Source organism: Natator depressus, chromosome 4 (genome assembly GCF_965152275.1).
Source record: "Natator depressus isolate rNatDep1 chromosome 4, rNatDep2.hap1, whole genome shotgun sequence".
NCBI classification, from domain to species: Eukaryota; Metazoa; Chordata; order Testudines; family Cheloniidae; genus Natator; species Natator depressus.
Genome location: NC_134237.1, coordinates 43,961,434 through 43,983,718, shown reverse-complemented (window position 1 = coordinate 43,983,718; position 22,285 = coordinate 43,961,434). Strand labels below are relative to the sequence as shown.

At 42.6% G+C, this 22,285-nt stretch overlaps 1 long non-coding RNA gene across 1 annotated transcript; it reads left to right on the top strand.

Moving 5' to 3' along the window:
* The first annotated feature begins 6,306 nt into the window (after positions 1-6,306).
* LOC141985828 (uncharacterized) lies at positions 6,307-9,683 on the top strand. The gene is made up of 3 exons (XR_012639028.1): positions 6,307-6,504; positions 7,849-7,915; positions 8,688-9,683. It is a non-coding gene; the product is annotated as an uncharacterized LOC141985828 (long non-coding RNA).
* Positions 9,684-22,285: the final 12,602 nt, after the last annotated feature.

Sequence of the window (22,285 nt, the reverse complement as noted above, 5' to 3'; positions counted from 1 at the left end):
GCCTTTTTTTAGTTAAAGTTCAGATGTGGCAAAATGGCAGGAATCTCCTGAGAATGGTCAGTCTTGAAAGATTTTAGGCCAAAACCTTACAAGAATGGCTCAGGAAATTTTGGTCTCCACTGAACAGAAATGAGAGAAAATAACTGCTTCACAAATAATGAGAGACAGACAAGCTGTTGAATTTTCCCACCTAAAGTTCAATTAAATTAACTGCTTTACCAAAGGGGGATGGGGGAGAGAGACAGTAGGAATTTCACAATTTTGCCACTGTGGGATATTGCTTCAGAGCAATAGCATCCCATACACAAGACAGAAAGAGAGTGAAGCACTGACATTACAAATGTTGGGACCAAATTCTGTGCTGAGTTACACTAGTGTAAATCAAAAATAATTATATTGGCTTCAGTAGAGATACTAAGGAATTCTACTGGTGTGAGAGAAGAATTTGACTTTAAAAAGTAATGCAGATAATACTGGGGTTACTAATCTTAATCCTACTCTGAAGCATAGGAGGTCTGACGGTCACCTACTACCATTCATATAGTTATGGCTTTTTCCTGCAGATTTCAAAGCTTCACTGGGTACTATGATATTTTAAGTTGTGCTGCTTCTAAATTACAACTTGGGTCATTATTTATCTTCCCAGTTTCCATTGCCATCTGTCAGCACTCCTTTCATTGCTGATGATGTGCCAATAAATGTGTTTTAATTCTTCACCATTCTTTGCACTGATATCACTGTAACAGGCTTGGCAGGAGAATTGGAGCATTGTCAGAACGAATTAATAAAACTGGTCTCTTACCTTGGCCAACATTTATGGTGAAAGGATATAGGTGTCCATGGAAGAGTCCATGTGCCGATACAGGAGCTGGCTGTAGTCTGCAAGAAATATTAAGCACCTGTTTTCCTTTTCTTGCTATAACTCTAGGTTAATGAAATGAGCTGCCACACTTTTGTCTCATACTGGTCAATCATATTTCATTCATTGAAGCCAGCAGGAGCTGCGGAGTGCTCTGAAAATCAGATCATTTTAATGTGCCCAAATACGGATGTAGGTGCCCAGCTTTATGCACTCAAGTTTGAACATTTTGTTCCAATTTTTAAGGTACTGATTCTCTGAAGTGCTGAGCATCTTGCAGTGTGTGCCTCTCTCCTTTCAGGATTGGGCCCTCAGTCTTGTGTAGGATGCATATATTTAACACAATAACATGAGGAAGGATTATGCTACAATGTTTAGTTTTTCCCATTTTCATGCCTAATTTTAACAACTTTTGTCCTCACTTTGCATTGTATGACTTCAAATATTTGACTCTATCAGTATTTGTTCTACTTTTGTGATGTCACTGGTTCATCTTTTCAATTAACTGATTATTTAAAAAAATAAATAGAAATTGATATTGCATAATATAGATTAACCTTTTTTTAACTGAAAATGGGTTTAAACAGAGAATTATTGTAATAGTTCTAATTGGCGTTAGCAAATAAGTTTCTCACATATCCATAGGAGAATAGACAATGTTATGTCTGAAATGAATAGCACTATTAGCAGCACTACCAATTGAATATTTACCTTCCATACTGACACTGCTGCTCTTTTCATTCATGTACTTAGGGCAAAATAGTAACTCGAGAGGTGAAGAGGTGCTGGGCTTTGCAAAGAATTAGAGAAACACATAGCAAAAGGAGACACTGTTGCCATATTTTTCCCTTGTTTAGTTTGGTATCTTGTATGTTCTCCCCTGATTCTCTCTTGCTGCCCCTGCCTTTTTTACCCTTTTAAAGTTTGCGTATATACTTTGTCTTAGACTCACTCAGATTCCCCATTCTGCACTCTAATCATCTTCCCCTCTACAGACACAACCCAAACCGTATGCTGCTTAATGATCAGCAGTTCTGATGACACAGATGAACAGTGATTTGTAGCACGCAGACACTATTTCATCAACCCCAGAAGTACTCTGCTTGGTTCCTTCTTGAAATCTCAGCACATCTAGGTACCAAATAGCAGCTAGGGATAATAGCATGCTCCAGCCACTCCTCTTTCATATCTTGACATCTCCCTCTGCACCCAACATGGCTCTTGTACCTCGAGCTATGCGGAGGAAGACATGAGAGCCATCTACACTGACTTTGTGCCTGTTGAACACTCCACACACAAGAGGAATCCCCAGTAGGGTGACCAGGTAGTGAGTGTGAAAAATCGGGATGGGGGTGGGGGGTAATACGAGCCCATATTAAAAAAAAAAAAAGCCTCAAATATCAGGACTGTCCCTATAAAATCGGGCCATCTGGTCACCCTAATCCCCAGCAGGGTACTTGAAGGTGTTTTCTTCTCTTTGCACACTTGAGTAGCACAAAGGAATGGAATGGGGCACAGAAAGTAGTGATTGTAGCCTCTTGACCTTTTAAACATAATATCATTGACCCTTAGGCTGAACAGTTTGGAAACTAGTGATCTACAGGATACAGTGAAGCAGTTGCTGGTGTGAGCAATAATTGTATGGGAAATATAACTAGGAAAAATAAGTAAATCTTCACTCACTTTGCAACCGGATGCCAAGTACTGGCCTGCACCCATGTACAACTGATTTAATGTTATATTTATTTATACATTCTCTTCTCAGACTTACTCCCTTTTTATAGCCTAGTACTTCCTTCTCTGTCTGTATTGACAAACCACTATGACATCTGTGGTGGAGGACTGGAGCCTGTAGAGATACAATACACGGCTTCAGGCTTTCTGCCAAGCAGGATCACTATTACAGTTACTTCCAGTCAGTGGTTTAGGTTTCCCCCCTCCAAAGGTAATCACCGTAGAGTAAACTCCCTGCCATGTGGCACATAAAGACATACATAGAGACTTACAGTGACAGCAGAGGCAGTAACAAACATTCACTGCACTCCAGAGTAATACAATAGTTTCTATATCCCATGTCTTCCAACCTGCAGGCTAAGTATGGTAAATATTTTTGATATAAAATTTCCTCCTTAGAAACTAAAATTTTGGAACTCCCTTGTGCTATTTACTTGGGAAGTTGTTTATTAGGGTAAAGAGAGGATTAAAAATGTTTATGAAAGATCCATGTTTCATCATTTGCTTGGCAGGACTGTTTGTCAATACACAGCAGGAACTGAAACTGTCCTGAAACTTTCTTGTTAAATGGAAGTCACTGGCATTTTTGTAACAACACAACACAGAAAGCATTAGAAATGAATCAAGTACTGATTCTGTTCTTGGCCTGTTCCTCACAGTCTAGCCCCTGACTAAGAGCCCAAGCCTCCCTATTCTCTTCAGCAACTATGTGCTGCCTTTGGAGAGATATGACTTCTCATTGTATGCAACTGTATCTCTCTCTTGACTCCCAAAGAACATTATCACCAGGATCCAAGTCGCGTTAACTCGGAACTGGCTGAGAATAAATCCTAGCAAAACTGTAATTATCCTGAATGGTTTGGTCCAGTGTGGGGGGAGAGCAGCATTTTCCCAGGTCTCCTGGCCTTCCAATCTTTGATGGAGGATTGCTTCAAATAGTCAGCATTCCTGAATACTGAAAAGATATTGATGAACATCCATTAATATACTGAAGCTCTAAACTGGGAACAGGAAAAACAATACCTGTTTGTCTGAAAGGATTAAATCTCCATACTAGCTGAGTTCTGGGGAGGGGGGGAAGGGGGGGTCCCTGAAGTGAGATTACCAGTGATGCTATATTGAAGGATTCTATTAAAAACGAGCTTTAGTGACTGAAATTTCAGTAGAATGTAGGTTATATTTCAGGTGAGATTTTAACCAAGTCGGAACAATTGATGTATTTTATAAATAAACACCATTATATAAGTGATTTATTGGCTTTTGGGAAAATCTTGGCTCCACTGCAGTCAATGACAAACCTTCCACTGACTTCAGTGGGGCCAGAATTTCACCCTTTGTATTTCTTCTTAGAGCATTTTTCCTCTTTTAAAGACCCCACATGGAAATCACAACCTTTGGCCTTTCATTCTTACCCAATTATTTGCTGTTATAACAGTTAACTTTGCTTCTTGGCCTTTTTACCTAATTTTTCACATACCTCATACTGTGGAGCTAGACACAGAGCTATTATTAAGATGGCTTCAATATCCCAACGCTGTGCTTATCAGTAACCCAACAAGCATTGTGTATCTAATGCTCTCTTGATTTTATAGTGACTTCAAATGAATTGGGATCAGAAATAACATGATATAAATGGCTTAGGTTGAAATGAAATTATTTCTGTCTGGTGCAAATCACCTACAGTACACATATAGTCAATTAAATTAGCAGTAAATACAGTTTAATAGTCTAGTTAGCCTGCTGCAACATATACCTAAAACTGTGCACAACTTTCCAAATGTCATTATGAGTTAGAATAATTACTGCAGTTTAAAAGTAAAGGCAAAAACAAATCTCAATTCTACTTAGCAGCATGGAATGGTCTCTCCATGGAAGGACCGTGATACAGTGGTGACAGGCCATCTAAACGTACCATAGTCAAATAGGGAATTTCAGTAGGAAATGGGTGCCTACCTCCTTAAGGCACCTTTGAAAATCCCAGCTGTAATTTTTCAGTTTTCCATTTTTGTTTCAAATAATTTTATAGAAAGTATATCTGTGTACGATTCACACAGGGTTCATGTGCTTGGCAACATTCAGGGCACACCCGGAGTGTTGTGTAGGAGCAGTGTACACACAGCTCCTCTCAAGGGCATGAACCTTGGAATCTCGCCCAGATGACATGAACCGTGGGAAGCCTCCCAGGACTGGGCTCAAGGCCCGAGAGCAAGGAATGCGGTAGATAGAAATTGGTAAATAAGAATGTTAAACAAAGCCAGTGTATTCCTTTTATCTGTTGGAGAATGTAATGCGCGGGGGGAGAGAAAGAATAAAGGGGAAGGTGGAAAGCTGACAGGCAGAAGTCCGTTGGCAGACCAGTTCGCTTGCTTGCTTAAAGCTCTGTGCTGTCTTGTATTTGAACCGCCAGAACTGGCGCCCAAACATGGGGCCCTCAGCACTCACCTCACCCGGCAAGGGTTTCAGACGTCACTCATCCGCTTCGTGGATCCCGGTGAGTATTTTTCATTGTGGTAAGTATGGAAGCTCCCTCTCTGCTTTGCAAGTGCAACACCGTAATGAGCTACAGTATTTGCTGCGTAAGGCTCAGCATGACTGCCCCACTCGAGAACTCATTCTCCTGCTACAGGAGGTGAGTGCCCAATGCCCGTGGTACCCTGAAGCCGGAACCCTTAAGCTAGCGGACTGGGAGCGGTTGGGCCAGACATTGCACAAAGAGCCTCGGACGCCCGTGCAGGCTTTACATGCCTGGCACCTCTGCCGCGACGCGATACAGCGTGTCGCCTCGGACAGGCCCTCCCTCGCGAGGCTGGTGATCTCGCCACTCCCGTCTGCTCCTGCAGCCATCCCCCCTCCTAGCAATGCGACACAGTGTGTCGCCTCGGAAAGGCCCTCTCCCGCGCCAACAGAGGGGCTGCCAATCCCGCCACCCCCGTCCGCTCCTGCAGCCATCCCTCCCCCTGCTTCGCCCCCAGTGCTTCTATTACCATCGCCTCCCTTGCCTTCCCCACCGGAGCCGGTGTGTGATAACCATCCCCCCGTGGTGCCCCATGCTACGGGGCCCCCCGGGGGGTCGTCTGCGTCTGCTCAGGGGCTTTCGCTGGTGCAACAAATGGTTCACACAGCGAAGACTCGCTCAGATATTACAGCAGAGGAATTAGCTGATCTGGTCTCAGTTTGCCCGGTGACCTGGCAGGATGATGGCCAGGGCAACCAGCTTGCAAACTGGGTCAGTTTGCCTTACTCGGTGATCAGAGAGGTAAAGAAAGCGATTCGCGAGTTCGGCCTCACTAGCACGTATGTACGTGGTCTCATTGAAGGGCTAGGTACTGGGTACACTCTGATCCCTGAAGATTGGAAGGCGCTGTTGCGCATGATGCTGATGCCCAGTCAGTATGTTATTTGGCTTAGTGAGTATTGGCAGATGGCGGAACGCTAAGCCCAGGTATATAGAGAGCAAGGTATCATTTATGAGCACTTGGCAGGGGAGGGCCAGTTTGCTACCGTTCAGATGCAGTCTCAACTCCCTCAGGCCGTCTTCCCCATTATTTCCACCTGCGCCCAGCATGCTTTCCGGAAGGTCCCGGATTCAGGCAAGCCTACCAAAAGCTTTGCCAGTATCCGTCAGGGTGCATCAGAGTCCTTTATGTATTTTACCAACAGATTGCAGGAGGCTATCCTCTGACAGGTGGATAACCCTGCGGCAGCTCAGGAGATCCTGTTAAAAATGGCAGTTGAAAATGCGAACGAGGATTGCCGCCGTGCTCTCCAGGAGGCACAAGCCGCTGGCGTTCTAGAGCTGTCGGACATGCTGCGGGCGTGCCAAAACGTCGGCACACAAGCAAATAAAGCTGGGGTTCTGGCCGCCGCCCTGCGGAAAAGCAGGAAGGAGGGGAAGCGTTGTTACTGCTGTGGTAAGGAGGGTCACTTTCAGCGGGAGTGCCGCTCATCGACGGCGCCCGCCCGCCCCTCAAAGAAGTGCCCCAAGTGTCGGAAGGGCTATCACTGGGCTAATCAGTGTCGTAGCGGGTCGGGAAACCGCACGACGGGTCTCCCCCGAACCCAGGGCCAAACAGGGGTGTTTCCCACTCAGACAACTGTTCCTGTGCCTTAAAATCCATAGATTCCATGAGGGCGGCGACTGCCGGAAGTGCAGGGCTTGATTTGATTATGCAGGAGGACACTGATTTTCAGTTGCCGGGGGAGGTTTGCGCCATACCTACACAGGTGACGGGACCTCTCCCTGCCGGATTTGTGGGTCTGGTTCTCCCTCGCTCACACGCTGGGAAACAGGGTTTTTTTTGTCATCCCAGAGGTCATTGACGCCGATTACACCGGCGTTATTAAGGTTCAGGTGTGGACCCATCTTCCGCAGTCGCTCCCGTGTGGACGGTCAATTGCACAATTGATTTTAGTCCCCTATCAGGTGCCAGCCGCAGAGGATCGAGCCCGGGGCGGGAACGGCTTTGGATCGACGCTGTCTCAGTTGCCGTCTCACAACACGTCCTCTCCACTTGTTGCTCTAACAATGTCGCTCCGCCCCTCGAAACCTCAGTTAACACTTCTCTTAAATAATGTTCCTTTTACAGGGCTGGTGGACACTGGAGCTGATGTTACGGTGATTCGTGATCTGGAGTGGCCGGTCGGTTGGCCAACAGTTCCTTCTAAAGAGTTGTGGGGGATCGGGGGTAGCAAACCCGGGCGCCAAAGTTTGTCTTGGGTCACGGTCTCTAAACCAGGAGGCCGTACCCTTGCTACAATCCGCCCTTTTGTACTCCCTGTCCACCTCAATATTTGGGGCCGTGACTTACTTGTAAAGCTGGACACCACCCTCGATATTAATATATAATGGCCCAAAATCCTCCCTCACCCACCTTGCCATCCGCATTACCATTGGTATGGCAATCCTTAGAGCCCATATGGATTACCAGTGGCCCCTCCCCCTAGAAAAGCTGAAAGCGCTTCATTCATTTGTACAACAACATTTGCATGCACAGCGCTGTTTTGCTGTTATGGGTCGCCCAAGGAGAGCTTCACTAGTCCTTGGAACTAGCTGCTGTTATTTTGGCCTTTCAACTTTTTGCTGATTGTCCCTTTAATTTGATTGTGGACACGCATTATGTTTATCAGGTAATTGATCATTTACCCCTTGCCCTCATTACCCCTCAGGTCGACGCGGACCGTCTTCGCCTGTTTTTGTCCTTACAGTATCTCATCACCAATCGTAATTTCCATTATTTTGTTGCTCATATTTGCAGTCATACCCCTCTGCCTGGGCTACTCACTGAAGGCAATGCACGCGGTGATCGCGCGTTACGTGGTCAGGTAAATTCCCTCTTTTCTGACCCCATTGAAAGCCATTCCTTTTTTCATCAGTCTGCCTCTGTTTTGGCCCAACAATTTCACATTCCTGCTGATCATGCATGTTCTATTGTTCGTTCCTGCCCCCACTGTGCCACTGCTGCCCCTTCCTTTTCTTATGCCGTTAACCCCAGAGGTACCACGGTGAATCAGCTGTGGTAAATGGATGTCACTCACGTGCCACAATTCTGCCCCTATTCGTTTTTACATGTTTCCATTGATACCTATTCAGGATTCCTCTGGGCAACCCCACAGCGTGGGGAAGCCACTCCCAAAGTTATTCACCATTTGCTAACCTGTTTTGCTGTTATGGGTCGCCCGAGCCAGATAAAAACGGATAATGCCCCAGCCTATTGCTCCACAGCCCGCTCCACCTTTTGTGCCCAATGGGACATCCGTCTCAAATACGCGATCCCTTATAATTCCACAGGCCAAGCTATTGTTGAACTTGCAAATTGCACGCTAAAAACCTTGCTTGACAAACAATTAAAACAAGGGGAGCTGCGTCTCCGAACCTTAGGAGACATTCAGCAACAATTGCATATCCTTTTGTTTACTTTAAATAATTTAACGCTGAACGCAGATCAGCAGACCCCCGCGGATCGGCATTTTCACAAATCCGAGGTACTGGAAAGACAGCGTGTCTATTACCGTCAGCTGCCCGATCCGCAATGGTTGGGCCCAGTACCTTTAATCACTTGGGGTTGCAGATATGCTGCTGTGTTTCTCCCTGCAGGACCGTTGTGGGTTCCGGCCCGGTGTGTGCGACCGGCACTGAAACAGCATGGCGTGGCACCAGGGGCTATCGAGCCCCATACCGGAGTTTCAGCTGACCTTGGAGGAGAACGCGGTGCCTCCCGGGTCGACAATGGCGGTACGGAGACGGAGGAGACGTAGCGTCCCAAGCCAGCCCGTGGCATGGGGAGCAGTAAAAGCATTGGTCGCCGCGGCTCAACGAAGACTGGCAGCAAATCAACAGCCAGAGACTCCTGAGACTTTGTTTGTGGCAATTCTCGCCCATATTACTGCTAATTCTGTATTGATTGTATGCCTTTTGTGCCTGCTATTTCCTGTAGGGGTTGGCTCGGGAGCGCTTCCTCCGTTACAGGCCCGAATGACATATGACCTATGGGAAAGATTGGCTTCAATAGCAAATGTTACCCACTTTTGTTTATCTGATTTTGTAGCAGCTGAAGAATTGTTAGGTACGTGCCTTATTCCAGTATGTCATCACCCTGAGGAAACTGGGAATGAGATGATGCTCGCTGCTTACGCGAACCTCTCTTCCCAGTACTCTAGCATGGCTAATTGGGGCCCGGCCAATTACACTTTACCTTCTTGGGCTTATTTTTTGCTAAGGCTTTGTCGAGACCCGCCCTGGCAGGCTCCACGAGTTATGACCTTGTCTGTCCGGGAGTTAATTGGCTTGCAAAAGCAAATTGATGGCTACCATGAGATGGCCGAGCACAAATAAACAAAAAAGGAGGGGATGTAGGATTCATACAGGGTTCATGCGCTTGGCAACATTCAGGGCACACCCGGAGTGTTGTGTAGGAGCTGTGCACACACAGCCCAGATGACATGAACCGTGGGAAGCCTCCCAGGACTGGGCTCAAGGCCCGAGAGCAAGGAATGCGGTAGATAGAAATTGGTAAATAAGAATGTTAAACAAAGCCAGTGTATTCCTTTTATCTGTTGGAGAATGTAATGCGCGGGGGGAGAGAAAGAATAAAGGGGAAGGTGGAAAGCTGACAGGCAGAAGTCCGTTGGCAGACCAGCTCGCTTGCGTGCTTTAAGCTCTGTGCTGTCTTGTATTTAAACCGCCACAATATCTGCATAGTATTTGCTTTATAGAATTGCAGATTAATATTTTAATTGGCTTCAGTAAATCATAACTAGCATGTATGTAGTTCTTTTAATCTGATCTCAAAGTGAAAAACAATATCATTCATAGTGCAATACAAAGAAACTTAATGCAGAGCTGAAGATAATGTAATGACTTTCAAATATCACACCCTTACTGGGATTAGTTGCTTTGCTTATTTAATTCTGGTTCTCTTATTTTAAATACAAACGTAGCTCTCTTGATAATGCTGTACAATGTCATCTACATGGAATGTTGAAACTCCCGAAAATTGTTAACTGTATGTGAGTAAAGAGAATCATGTTTAAGGTCTAATACCATATTAGCAGCAGAACAACAGTGAAATAAAACAAAACCTCACTATGCCCAAACTTCAGATGACTCATGGCTCTTTTTTCCCCATTCATATAATTGCAACAAACTGTATTGTCAGTTCATAATACTTGCAAAGCTCAAGAAATACTTCGGTTACCAGCACTCCAGTAGGGAACATGAGTGAATCTACACAGAAGAGAAATTTGAGTGTAGCAGACAAGTTAGAAAATTTCTCTTCAGTAAATGTAAAGAGGGAAATTAAATTGCATTATAATCCTGTGTCAGTAGAATAGTTTTGCTACTCCATCACCACCCCTATTTGGAGAACATTCATCGTACTCAGAGACTCAGCTTTGTTTTCACTTGATCCTGAGACCAATTTAATCATGCAGCACAAGAACAATGGGATGGGTTGGCCATTTCAGTTCTGCCTAGTCAGAGAAAGACCAGTAAAAGAGAGAGACCTGACAAAGCCCAACCAGATGACATCCCAGACCAGGGTCTAGAGCAGCAGCTGTTGTAGCTGACCTGCCAGGCCAGAGCATCTGTCTGTGACTGACCAGCTGCCTTGTATCCTGAGAACATCAGCAAAAATACTACTGTATATCTGACACCTTTAAGATCCTCTCTCTTCTTTCCTCTTGTGTCTTGTCAAACCCAGGACTCACTGAAGTATTTTTTAAATGTTGGAATGCTCATTCCTACATACAGTGGGTTGCAGTAAACAAGCCTGGAGATCACAAAGGTGCATGGATCATTGTCACCAGGTCTGTCTGTCTGATAAGATGTGGCACAGTCTCTTAGCTGGTTATCTAAGGCCATTGCTATCTGAGCATCCCACACGAGTGATGAATGCATGGGGGACCGCAAGGTTGATGACTAACTTGACAGTCTCAGAGCAGACAACTTTGATGGAGGATGATGCGATGGTGGTTGCTATATTTTCAAAATGTTTCCCTCTTCCTACAGACATCACCACTGTCTTCTCTAGGTTCGTCTTCAGCCACCTGTCTTTCATTAAGCAGAGGGATAGCTGGAAGATGGTGCTGCTTGCATCTGAGGAAAAAGAGATATATGTCCTGCTGACCTCTGGAAAATTTCCTCAAACTTAATGTAGGTGATTAAAAAAGATGAGGAAGACAACTGAGAACTGAGCCATAAGGAACTGCACAGGTGAACACCTAGTACCACTAGAAATCAATCTACCCCACTCTGCGCTAACTGAAGTTCTGGAGTGGCTTTCGGAGGCAGCCTCATGTTGAATTAATCCAATATGGCGGTTACAAACTCATGGATAGTTGTGCTGACCTTTGCATCAGAAAGAAATGGTTGAAACCTGACAAAAGGCAGATGGGAAAAGGTGCTGCTTTCCACAGTTCCAACCTAAGAGTATATGAACAGTCCAGGGTTCAGACTAAACTTTTTTGAAAGATGGTGTATATTCCATCTGGAACTGTAGATGTTTCCAACTAGCTCCCAACATCACCTCTGTTATGTTTGGAAGAAACCTCAGCTGGCTCACTTTCATCTGAGACCTTGTCTCAGACAAACCCTGGAAAAGCAGAGAAACTATTCCAAGGACTGAACATCATCAACATGTCAGTCCAAACCAACTCTATATTCCTTAGCTATCCCTCTGTACTATACAGTGAATGAGAGAGTGACATAATAGAGCCCTGGCACACCCTGAATCAGAGGACTCTTGGGTGTATGAATAATTCTCAGGTGTGTTGGGCAATTATTCATATTCATATTCTCAGAAAAGAAAGAACAGCTGAAGCAAGATTCTGTTTACACTGCTAGGATATTGTTCATAGGTCAACAGTATTGAAAGCTCCTGACTGCATGTATTACCAACTCTCCACCCCCAGAAGGAGATATTCACCGTTGAAACCAGTGCAATCTCTCAGCCATGCCCAGCCTGAAAGACAAATTGTTTCTAGATAACCCCAGAGTGTTATAGCCTTCTCAATCACCTTCCACCAAAATTGAAAGCTAGAGGGAGCATGGTAAGTGGCAAGACTGCCCAGATCAAGAGATGATTCTCTGAGCAGAGGTTTGACAGCTGCTCATTTGAAGGAAGCTGGCAGCCTGTCTTGTCAGCAGGTGTTACCTTTTTTTTTTTTTTTTTTTTTTTTTTACCAATAATGGTCCCAGAGTGTGCATGCATTCCCACCTTCACTTTTCAGGCACCAGCGGTGTGGATCTATCTTAGTGCAGCTGTCCCAGCTCTTCCAGGACCTTAGTGAATGAAACTTGACCAACATAGAGGTTGTTTGTTCCTCCTGATATGGTTCTGTTATCATTAAGCCAATTGATCCAGCTAGAAGCCAACCCATAATATACATAAAATAGATTAAAAATTCTTTAAATGTTAGCTTAGTTCCTGAGCAGAGGGAGCCTGGATTTATGTTGCTCTCACCTCTCTGGAGAAGTTCAGATAGTTGGATTTTCAAGAATGTGATGGTGGAGGAGGAGACTACTTTCTCAGGGCCTGATCCTTCAACCCTTACTTATGCAAGTTGCCCCATTGAAGTAAATGGGATAACTCTCATGAGAATAAGGCCTACCTGCATGAATAAAGATTGCAGTTTGGGCCCTTAGTCTTTGCCCTGACAATTGTATAGGATTTTACAATTATGGAACAGACTTTAGTCAGCCTTGTTGCCTATGAATCCAATATCCACTAAAAAAGTATAGCTGGTATGTGACAGTGATTCTGAAGTATGGCCAATTGTGATTTTCCACTTTGTCTTGCTTTCTAGATCCTCAGCTGGTGTAGTAGCTCCATTGACAGCAATTGAACATCAATGGAGCTACGCTTAGTTGCTCAGGCTGAGGATTTGGCTCGCTATATTTTTTTCAGCACTGCTAGCTAAATCTCATTACTTGCTAAAACCACAAAACCCTCCACCCCCTGCCAAAGATCCATTTTCTGTGAACAAGAAAGTATAAATCTGATAGCTGGTTTCCCCCAGGAAGGAATATCAGTAATTTGCTCCTCTGGGTTCCATAAGTGGTGAGATAGTACTTTGACACATGAAATACGGTAAGTGTAGTTATTCATGCTTTCTTTCTCAAACATTATTTTACTTCATTTATAAAGAGTGCAGAACACAGAATCTTAGCAAGTAAATGGCTGCTGTTTTTTCATATATGAAATGTCACTAGAATTTAATGTTTTTTTGGTATATACATCTTCATTTGATACCTAAACAGAGGGTACGTTAATTTTTAAGCAGACTAGAGACTAATGGAGTATCAAATTTGAAGTACCTTATACTGAAGTTTTCTGTCAGTGCTTTGGAAGTTGTCTAGTAACATTATAAGAAGTCAATGGGAGTTGCATCGGCATATCTCAGAGCAGAATTTAGCCCTAGAGTTTTACCATTTCTCTAGTCTTAACACAATTTATACTCTGGAACAGAACCTTATGTGTATACAAAAACTTACAGAATCTTTATCAACTTACCTTATGTGTAAGAATTATAGACTTCTGGAATCTGTCTTTCATTCTTGTTTAGATCTTATTTTGTACTTACAGTGTTGTGTTAAATTAACTGTCACTTCTGGGATAGTATGAAGGAAATGTCATTAAGACTCAGGACTTGTCTACAGTACCGCGCGGGGTCAATCTAAGATACGCAACTTCAGCTACGTTATTAGTGTAGCTGAAGTCGATATACTTACCGCGGTGTCTTCACTGCGGCAAGTTGACAGCTGATGCTCTCCCATCGACTCTGCTTGCACTTCTCATTCTGGTGGAGTACCCGAGTCGACGGGAGAGCGCTCAGTGGTCGATTTATCATGTCTATACTAGATGCGATAAATCTAACCCTGCTGGATCGATTGCTGCCCGCCGATCTGGCGGGTAGTGTAGGCAAGCCCTTAGTTAATAAAGGAAAAAAATTCTCTTAGCATATGCTATCCATCTAATCTATGATATTTCTAAAGTGCCTATCACAGAGATGTCTAAGCACTGGATTTCAATTTACTTCAGATTCAGCACATCCTCGTTTGATCTTATCATAACTTCCCTCCTCTACATGACATTTTTGCAGCTAACCTGTGAAATATCTTTCCCTTAAAAGTTTTCAGTTAAAAAGTTTTTTTAACTTGCTTGACAATATAACTTTCTAACTGATATTGTAATAAATTCAGAATTCTTAGCTCCACCTGTTGGTGAAAATATAGAGCTGAAAATGGCTTGTGCTAATCTGCATAATTAATGTATGATGGGAGAGAATAAGTAATAGATATTGTTCTTCTCTTTGTATTACTTGAATTCAGAGAAACATCAGGGATTTTTCAGAACATGAGAATTAACTCATTAATTAACTACAATAGAAAATGTTTTTTAATAAATAATATCATTTTACAAAAACAAATAAAAGATAAATCTTATTTCATGGTGGCCTTTCATTTTGCTATTAATAAGCAGGAAATAGTCAAAATCAAGATGAAATAAATTCAAATTCCATTGATATTAATGGGGAAGAAAATCAATGGCTTTTAAAGAATTCCTTTTGTTCAACAGTTATTTTAAATTGAATATACAGAATCAAGAATAACCAAAATTTGACTCTGAGTTGCAGTTTCTTCCTCACTTGGGGCTCAATTCTGCTCCCAATAAAGTCAATGGCAAAACTATCAGAATTAAACCTGAGCTGAGAGAGTGAATCTGTGAGTCTCTGTATCAAGGAGTGAATTAAGTTTGTCCTGTAGCCAGCTCCCTCTCTCATATGCATACGCATTCAGGGCTTTGGAGCTGTGCTCTGACTCCGCTCCAGCTCCAGGCAAAAACCTGCAGCTCCACTGCTCCGAAGCTGCTCCACAGGCTCCACTCCAAAGCCCTGTGTGCATTAACTGTCCTGTAGGTCTGGTTTGAGAGCACCTGGCTGAAGAAGCTGGATAGGGGACAGAGATGTGTGGGACAACTTTGGATTTGAATTGGACTTTCCTCAGGGGTTGCTTTTGTCACCAATGTTGTTTACTGTGTATATGCAGGTTTCAGAGTAACAGCCGTGTTAGTCTGTATTCGCAAAAAGAAAAGGAGTACTTGTGGCACCTTAGAGACTAACCAATTTATTTGAGCATGAGCTTTCGTGAGCTACAGCTCACTTCATTGGATGCATCCGATGAAGTGAGCTGTAGCTCACGAAAGCTCATGCTCAAATAAATTGGTTAGTCTCTAAGGTGCCACAAGTACTCCTTTTCTTTTTGTGTATATGCAGCTACTTGGGAGATCATGGTGAAGCATGAGGTAGAGCACTATCAGTATGCCGATAATGCTTCATTATATAGATCTTGTATCATGGACTCTGCGAGTTTAATCTTGGGTATGGAGGAATGCTTGAATGAAGGAATGCTTCCTCATTGAATGAGGAATGCTCGGGGGAAGGATAGCTCAGTGGTTTGAGCATTGGCCTGCTAAACCCAGCGTTGTGAGTTCAATCCTTGAGGGGGCCATTTAGGGATCTGGGGCAAAAATTGGGGATTGGTCCTGCTTTGAGTAGGGGATTGGACTAGATGATCTCATGAGGTCCCTTCCAACCCTGAGATTCTATGATTAGTTGGATGCATCAGAGCTATCTTGCCCTCAACCCTGAGAAGACAGAGATGAGTGGCTCCTCCTCTGTGTCTCTTTTGATTTGAGGGCCTCATTCAGAGATTCTGAGTCAGGTTAAAAATTTTGGCATTATTTTTGAACATGCTGTGTCCATGGAAAGCCAGACGTGGTTTGGAAATGTGGTTTACAGCTATGCAATTTGCGTAGGTTGTGTCCTTATTTATCTCGCGCCAACCTAGCAATGGCAACTCCTGTCCTTGTGACCTTGAGGCCTGATTGTTTAATTCCCTCTTTGCTGGATTATTGATGAGGCTGATCCGTTGCTTGCTATAATGCAGCAGCACAATTGTTCATGGGATTGAGCTATTGTGATCATATTCAGCCTGCACTGCATTCTTTATGTTGGCTGCCTGTCAAGTGACAAGTTCAGTTTAAATTAGTGTTACTCGTCTATAAAGCTCTGAATGGGGCTGGCCGTAGTTATATTCAAGACCTCCTCCTCGTGCGTTCACATGCCACCTGGTGTTTAGGGGATGAGATTTTATTTGTAATCAGTTTCTTAAGGGAATTGTGTTGTTTGGACTTCTGAGTAACAAGTAAGGTAATAAAGAAGCTGGTAAATCTAAGTATTGGAATATCCACCAGCTTTCTGGGGATTGTCAGCCTCATTCTTTGCAGTTCACCCTAATTGAGTGACCACCTCTGGCCCCCACTGAGACCCTAGTCACAGTTGAACTCACTTAAAATTGAGGTTCAAAGCTGTGACTATAATAGGAAATGTGATTATTCCTGTCCTGATTTTTCTTCTTGCCTTTTAGCTGCAAAGACAGTTTTCACTGAATAAACTCAGGCACAGTCAGAGAAAAGCTTGAACATCAAGTGGTATTTCTTAAATGATTTTTGTTTAAGGAATATCCTTGTCAGAGCCATAACAGAGCCCTAAAAAATTAAGTTGTCAAGCTTGAGCTGTGGTGCTTGGAGCTATTATGCCTTGAAAAGTTTTGAAGGGGCCAGATCCTTGGCTCCCTGTCTGGTTTCTTTGTGCTGCAAATGGGCAGCTGAGAATTCCCCTTATGGAGGGGAATTCCTGGATGGTATAGAGCCAGTGTAGCCAATTCTGTGTCATCCAAACCTGTCCCCCTAGTATAGTGGGTGTACTAGGGCATGTTGGCAGCAGGCCTGGAGTATGCCATGGCCCACTGATCCTAAGTTTGCAGAATGGCCCCTAAGCCCCTAAGATAGAGCCTCCAACTGCCCCTAGGATTGAAGGTCATATTGGTGAGAGAAAGACATCTGTGCTGCCCCCCCCCCCCCCCGCCTCAGGTGCACTGAACAAAGCTAAATCTTGTCTTGTCTAAATCTGATCTTGTCCAATATCTCTAGAAGCCTGACAAGCGAATCGGGATGACTTCTGTTTGCTACACATGCTTGGCACTATAAGACTCAATTGAAGGTGTGCTCCTGGCCCAGAGGCTCTTGCATTCTAGGTTGATCAGACACAAAACACAATGGAGACCTGAAGGATGGTGCAAACTTAGAGCTTTTTTGTGTGTGAATCGTGTGGTGGTGAGACTATTTCCCCGACGAGTCAGTATTTGTGGTCCTCAAAGTGAGAAATGAGTTTGCTTTCATTTGAATATGAAATGGTATGATTCTCTTTATATTTCATGCCTTGGGCTCTCAGTTTTCACAGCAGTTTTGTGTCCAGATTAACAGAGAAATACTTATAAGAAGTATCAGAGTTGATGCACCTGGTGTTGCTGAGCACACACAACTGAAATGATTTACCTCTGTATTGCCATAAAAGAGTGAACCCTGTCTCTTGTTTCTATGACATCACCACAATTCTTAACGAATTTCCATTTGTCGGAGGCTCAGGAACCTTCATGTGCTCTTCACATCCTAGGCCTCCCAGGGAACCTCACCCTATGTGGCTTGTGCCTTGGCCTCCAAGCAGCAGTTGTACCTCTTCATTGCTTTTGCAATTCACTGTCTATGAGAGCTCAGTTCTGACACAATGTCTTTTTTCAGTGTGTTTTCACCCAATTTTCCAGCTGGATTTATTGAGAGACAGACAGGAGAAGCAACTTGCTCCAAGGTCATGAAGTGAAAGTGTTGATGGTTCAGGAGGGATTAGAAATACACTGTCAAATGAGATTACCCAGCAATGTTTTTTTCTGTTTTTGCTAAATAAAGAATTAATTAAAATAAAATAAAAATTTTAAAGTAAAGTAATTGAGCTTCAGTCTAGGGCATATTTTCATTGTCTCACAGCCTATCAATCTTCAGTGTTCATGGACCTTGAAAATATAAAATTGTTCTTGCTATGGATAATGGAAAATGTAAATGCCCTAGGCAACTCAAAGCCCAATCGATACAAAGTCCAATGAAGTCAATGGAGGTCTTTCAGTTGATGCCAATGGGGTTTAGATCAGGTCCTTAGCACACTAATCCATCTTCTGGATTTACAGATGTGTAGCATGGATTACATAGCATATGTCAGGGAATAGCCAGGTAGCTGGATCCGCCAGGTTTCCATCTGCTGTGAGATCTGAATCCTTAATTCTAAGTTCTTTTTTTCTTGTTTAGAAAAGAATACTTTATTCTTTTGTTTTCACATTTTTCTTGTCCATTTAGGGGTGTTTTTTTCCAGCTGTTTTAAAACAACGGAGTACTTTTTTTTTTTTTTTAAGGAATAGCAGTCAGATAACTAAACATTTTGCTACAAAATAGCATATTGACATACTTGAGTTAATATCCTCTTCTGTTGCAATATTTAATGTTTGGATAAGATGCTCTGTGAGCCAATATGATGCAGGGTATAGCAGCTGATTTACTGTGATTGATATCCTGTTAAAAAAGAATATCTGAAATTCTTATGATTGAGAGCCATTGTCTTTGACATCCTTTGAAAGTCCATTCTTTATTCTTCCCAGGCACCAATGTAACTCCATAGACTTCAGTAGAGTTACAACTGATTTATGCTGGATTGGAGAATCAGGCCTTTTGAGTTCCCACTTGTGACGTTGCACTCCATATAATTTTATGAAAATATGCTAATGAGTGTGAATATAATGGAAGTGGAATATGCGTCATGCAAAAGGTCTCTTGTAAGGTATCATTACAAAGCTTATAATCTACTGAGTGTGGTCATCCTATTTGTATAAATGTATCATTCTTGTATCTGAAACTAGAAATATGAAATATAACTCTGAGGTCCTGTTGTAATTATGCGAAGTGTGGACCATTAATGGTGGTTTGGAATCTTGATGGCTCCCATCAACTAGGACAATTGGTTGTAAATGGCTCTGTTTACTTGCAAGCCTTCCTGTGAGTCAGGCCAGGAAGAATGAAGGCTTGGCGTCTCACAGGACATGTGACCTTGTCACCTGTTACTGGAATCCCTCTTAAACCTGGAGCTTTTCCATTGAGAAGGAGGGGTGGGGACCCAGAGAGACAAAAGATTTCCACCTTGTGCCAAAGTTACATAAGGGGATGGAACAGAACAAAGGAGGTTCCAGTCATGAGAAAATCCCCTAGTTACCACCTGAGCTGGAGCTAACAAGAACTGTACCAGGGGAAAGGATTGGGCCCAGACTAGGAAGGAGACCAGTCTGTGAAAGAAGCTTATTGGAACATCTCTGAGGATGAGATTTTATTTGTAATCAGTTTCTTAATGTATTAGGTTTAGACTTGTGTGTTTTGTTTTATTTTGCTGGTAACTTTCTTTGTTCTGTCTGTTATTATTTGGAACCACTTATCCTACTTTTTATACTTAATAAAATCACTTTTGCTTATTAATTAACCCAGAGTAAGTAATTAATACCTGGGAGAGCAAACAGCTGTGCATATCTCTCTATCAGTGTTATAGAGGGTGGAGAATTTATGAGTTTACCCTGTATAAGTTTTTATACAGAGTAAAACGAATTTATTTGGGGTTTGGATCCCATTGGGAGCTGGGTGTCTGGGTGCTAGAGACGGGAACACTTCTTAAGCTGTTTTCAGTTAAGTTTGCAGCTTTGGGGCATGTGGTTCAGACCCTGGGTCTGTGTTGGAGCAGACTGGCATGTCTGGCACTACAAGGCAGGGTTCTGGAGGCCCAAACTAACAGTAAACGGGCTCAGAGTTAGTCTCGGTACATCAGGTGACAGTCCCAAGTGGGTCTCTGTGACCGAACCTGTCACACCACTGTTACAGCGAACAATACAATTCTCCTTTTCTGCAAAGTGACAGGTTTCACAGTGGTAGCTGTGTTAGTATGTATCAGCAAAAAGAATGAGGAGTACTTGTGGCACCTTAGAGACTAACAAATTTATTTGGGCATAAGCTTTCGTGGCAAAAACCCACTTCATTGGATGCATGCAGTGGAAAATACAGTAGGAAGATATATATACACAGAGAACATGAAAAAATGGGTGTTGCCATACCAACTATAACGGGACTAATCAATTAAGGTGGGCTATTAGCAGCAGGAGAAAAATTGATTAGTCCTGTTATAGTTGGTATGACAACACCCATTTTTTCATGTTCTCTGTGTGTATATATATCTTCCTACTGAATTTTCCACTGCATGTATCCGATGAAGTGGGTTTTAGCCCATGAAAGCTTATGCCCAAATAAATTAGTTAGTCTCTAAGGTGCCACAAGTACTCCTCGTTCTTTTCTGCAAAGTCACTCTGAATTCTTTGCCACGGTTTCTGAGCGCTTTTCAGGGATTGCAAGATTCAGAGTTCACTTTTTTACTGTGGCACATTTCACTGTGCTGTTCCTTATATCCTGTGATGTCCCTCTGTGATGAGGGCTTCTGTATCTGCCAGCTTACCTCAGGCCATCACAAACAAATCTGTCACATAGCAAAGAATGGTCTAAAGTCACAATCTCTTGCCATTTCATATAAGCTCACCAGTGACTTGGAGAGCCCTTCTTCTAGTAACTGGTTTTGGAAGTGTAGATTTTAACATTTTGCAATAAAGTTGGATCTGGGGGAATGAAGATTTTAATCAAGCCCACAATCCATTTTCACGTAGCTTTTATGATGACATTACATTCACCAGTAGTCTGTCTTTCTACCTGCCATGGTCAAAAATATGGATTTACATGTTTCTTCCTCTATAATTTAGAGAAGAAATCATTTTAATGGTGACCTACATAAGTGTCAGAGGTGTCTGTTTCATGAAAATGAAAATCCTGTGTTATACCAGATGATGATTGTCCAGCAAGAACTCTTCAAAACTCTGATTCCTCTTGTGGATATGATTAGTAAGGATTTTTCAAGGAACAAACCAGAGAACATTCAACAGTTAAACATCCTATCCTATTCTGTCCTGTGTTCTGAAAATCATGAAGCACCAGTTTAGATTTCCTTACCAAAATGTTTAACTTTGACTAAACAAAGTACTATCAGAAGCAATAAGTAAGATTTTTTTCCCCCGTACACATATGAAACTTATAATGAGGACAGTGCAAAACCCAAAATTATTTGCTAGTAAGAGTGCTAGAATTTACAGAGCATAATATCAAATGTTATTTTTAGATTTGCATCGCATTGATGTATCATAGCCCAAAATGAATATGGAAATGAGAACTCACCATCACATTGTTACTCTGCCTATACAGTATGATACGGATTTTACATGATCACATAATCTGCAATCCATATACAATTTTCTTATTCCAGTTTATAGCATGCTGTTAAATGAAAGTGTAAAATGTAGTAAAATATATTATTGTCAATAAAGTAAACAGATTGACTTAGGCATGCAGAGACCAGTGGAACCATCTTTTTCAAAATCACTTTTTAGAGTAGAACCATATTATAACTTTGTCATTTACTCTCCGTCTAAAGAATCAGAACTTCAGTCACAATAACTCTTAGCCTGAAATACAAGACCATCTCAATTACCCAGATGTTAGGGTATATTGAATAATAGTGCTCTAGGTAATTAAGGTTGTAGTGTATTAAATACAAAATTAATATAGAAATCACAGAAATATTTTTGACATAGGAAAAAAAAAGTCCAGGAATGCAAAGTGTTATAATTTGAAACACCAGCTTTACCTGATTTGTTATTGCTGTAACCTTTGTGTTTTGTTCATGCCAGTAGACATGGATCTGGTTAAATCCTTGCTGGGTGTGGCCCTGTGTTGTATTTTGTGGCTCCAGACAAAACAGTGCAAGGCACTCACTTTTTTAAAGTTTTCAGTGTGTTTCTGGGAAATCAGACCACAAAGTTTTCCCCAGGAAATTGTTACTTTGTGGCCAAGACCCTTGTTTACATATTTTCAATAAAGGAGTCCTTAATGAGCTGTTCCTTTTGCACACAAATTGCCCAGAGAGGGTATTCTTACCCTCTTTTGGAAAGCTTTGGTAATAGATAACATATTAAATCAGTGGCTTATAATTCAACTGGAAAAATCACTTGGGGTTGAAAATTTTGAGGTTCGAAAGTGCGCTCCCTTAACTCAGATACAGCTTTTGGCTTTTAGAATGAATTTCCTGAGCTGAGGCTGGATTGTCAGTTTTAGCTTTGAGTTTCCTCATTTTGTTGATTTCAGTTACGTTATTTAAATTATATGGAATTTTTCC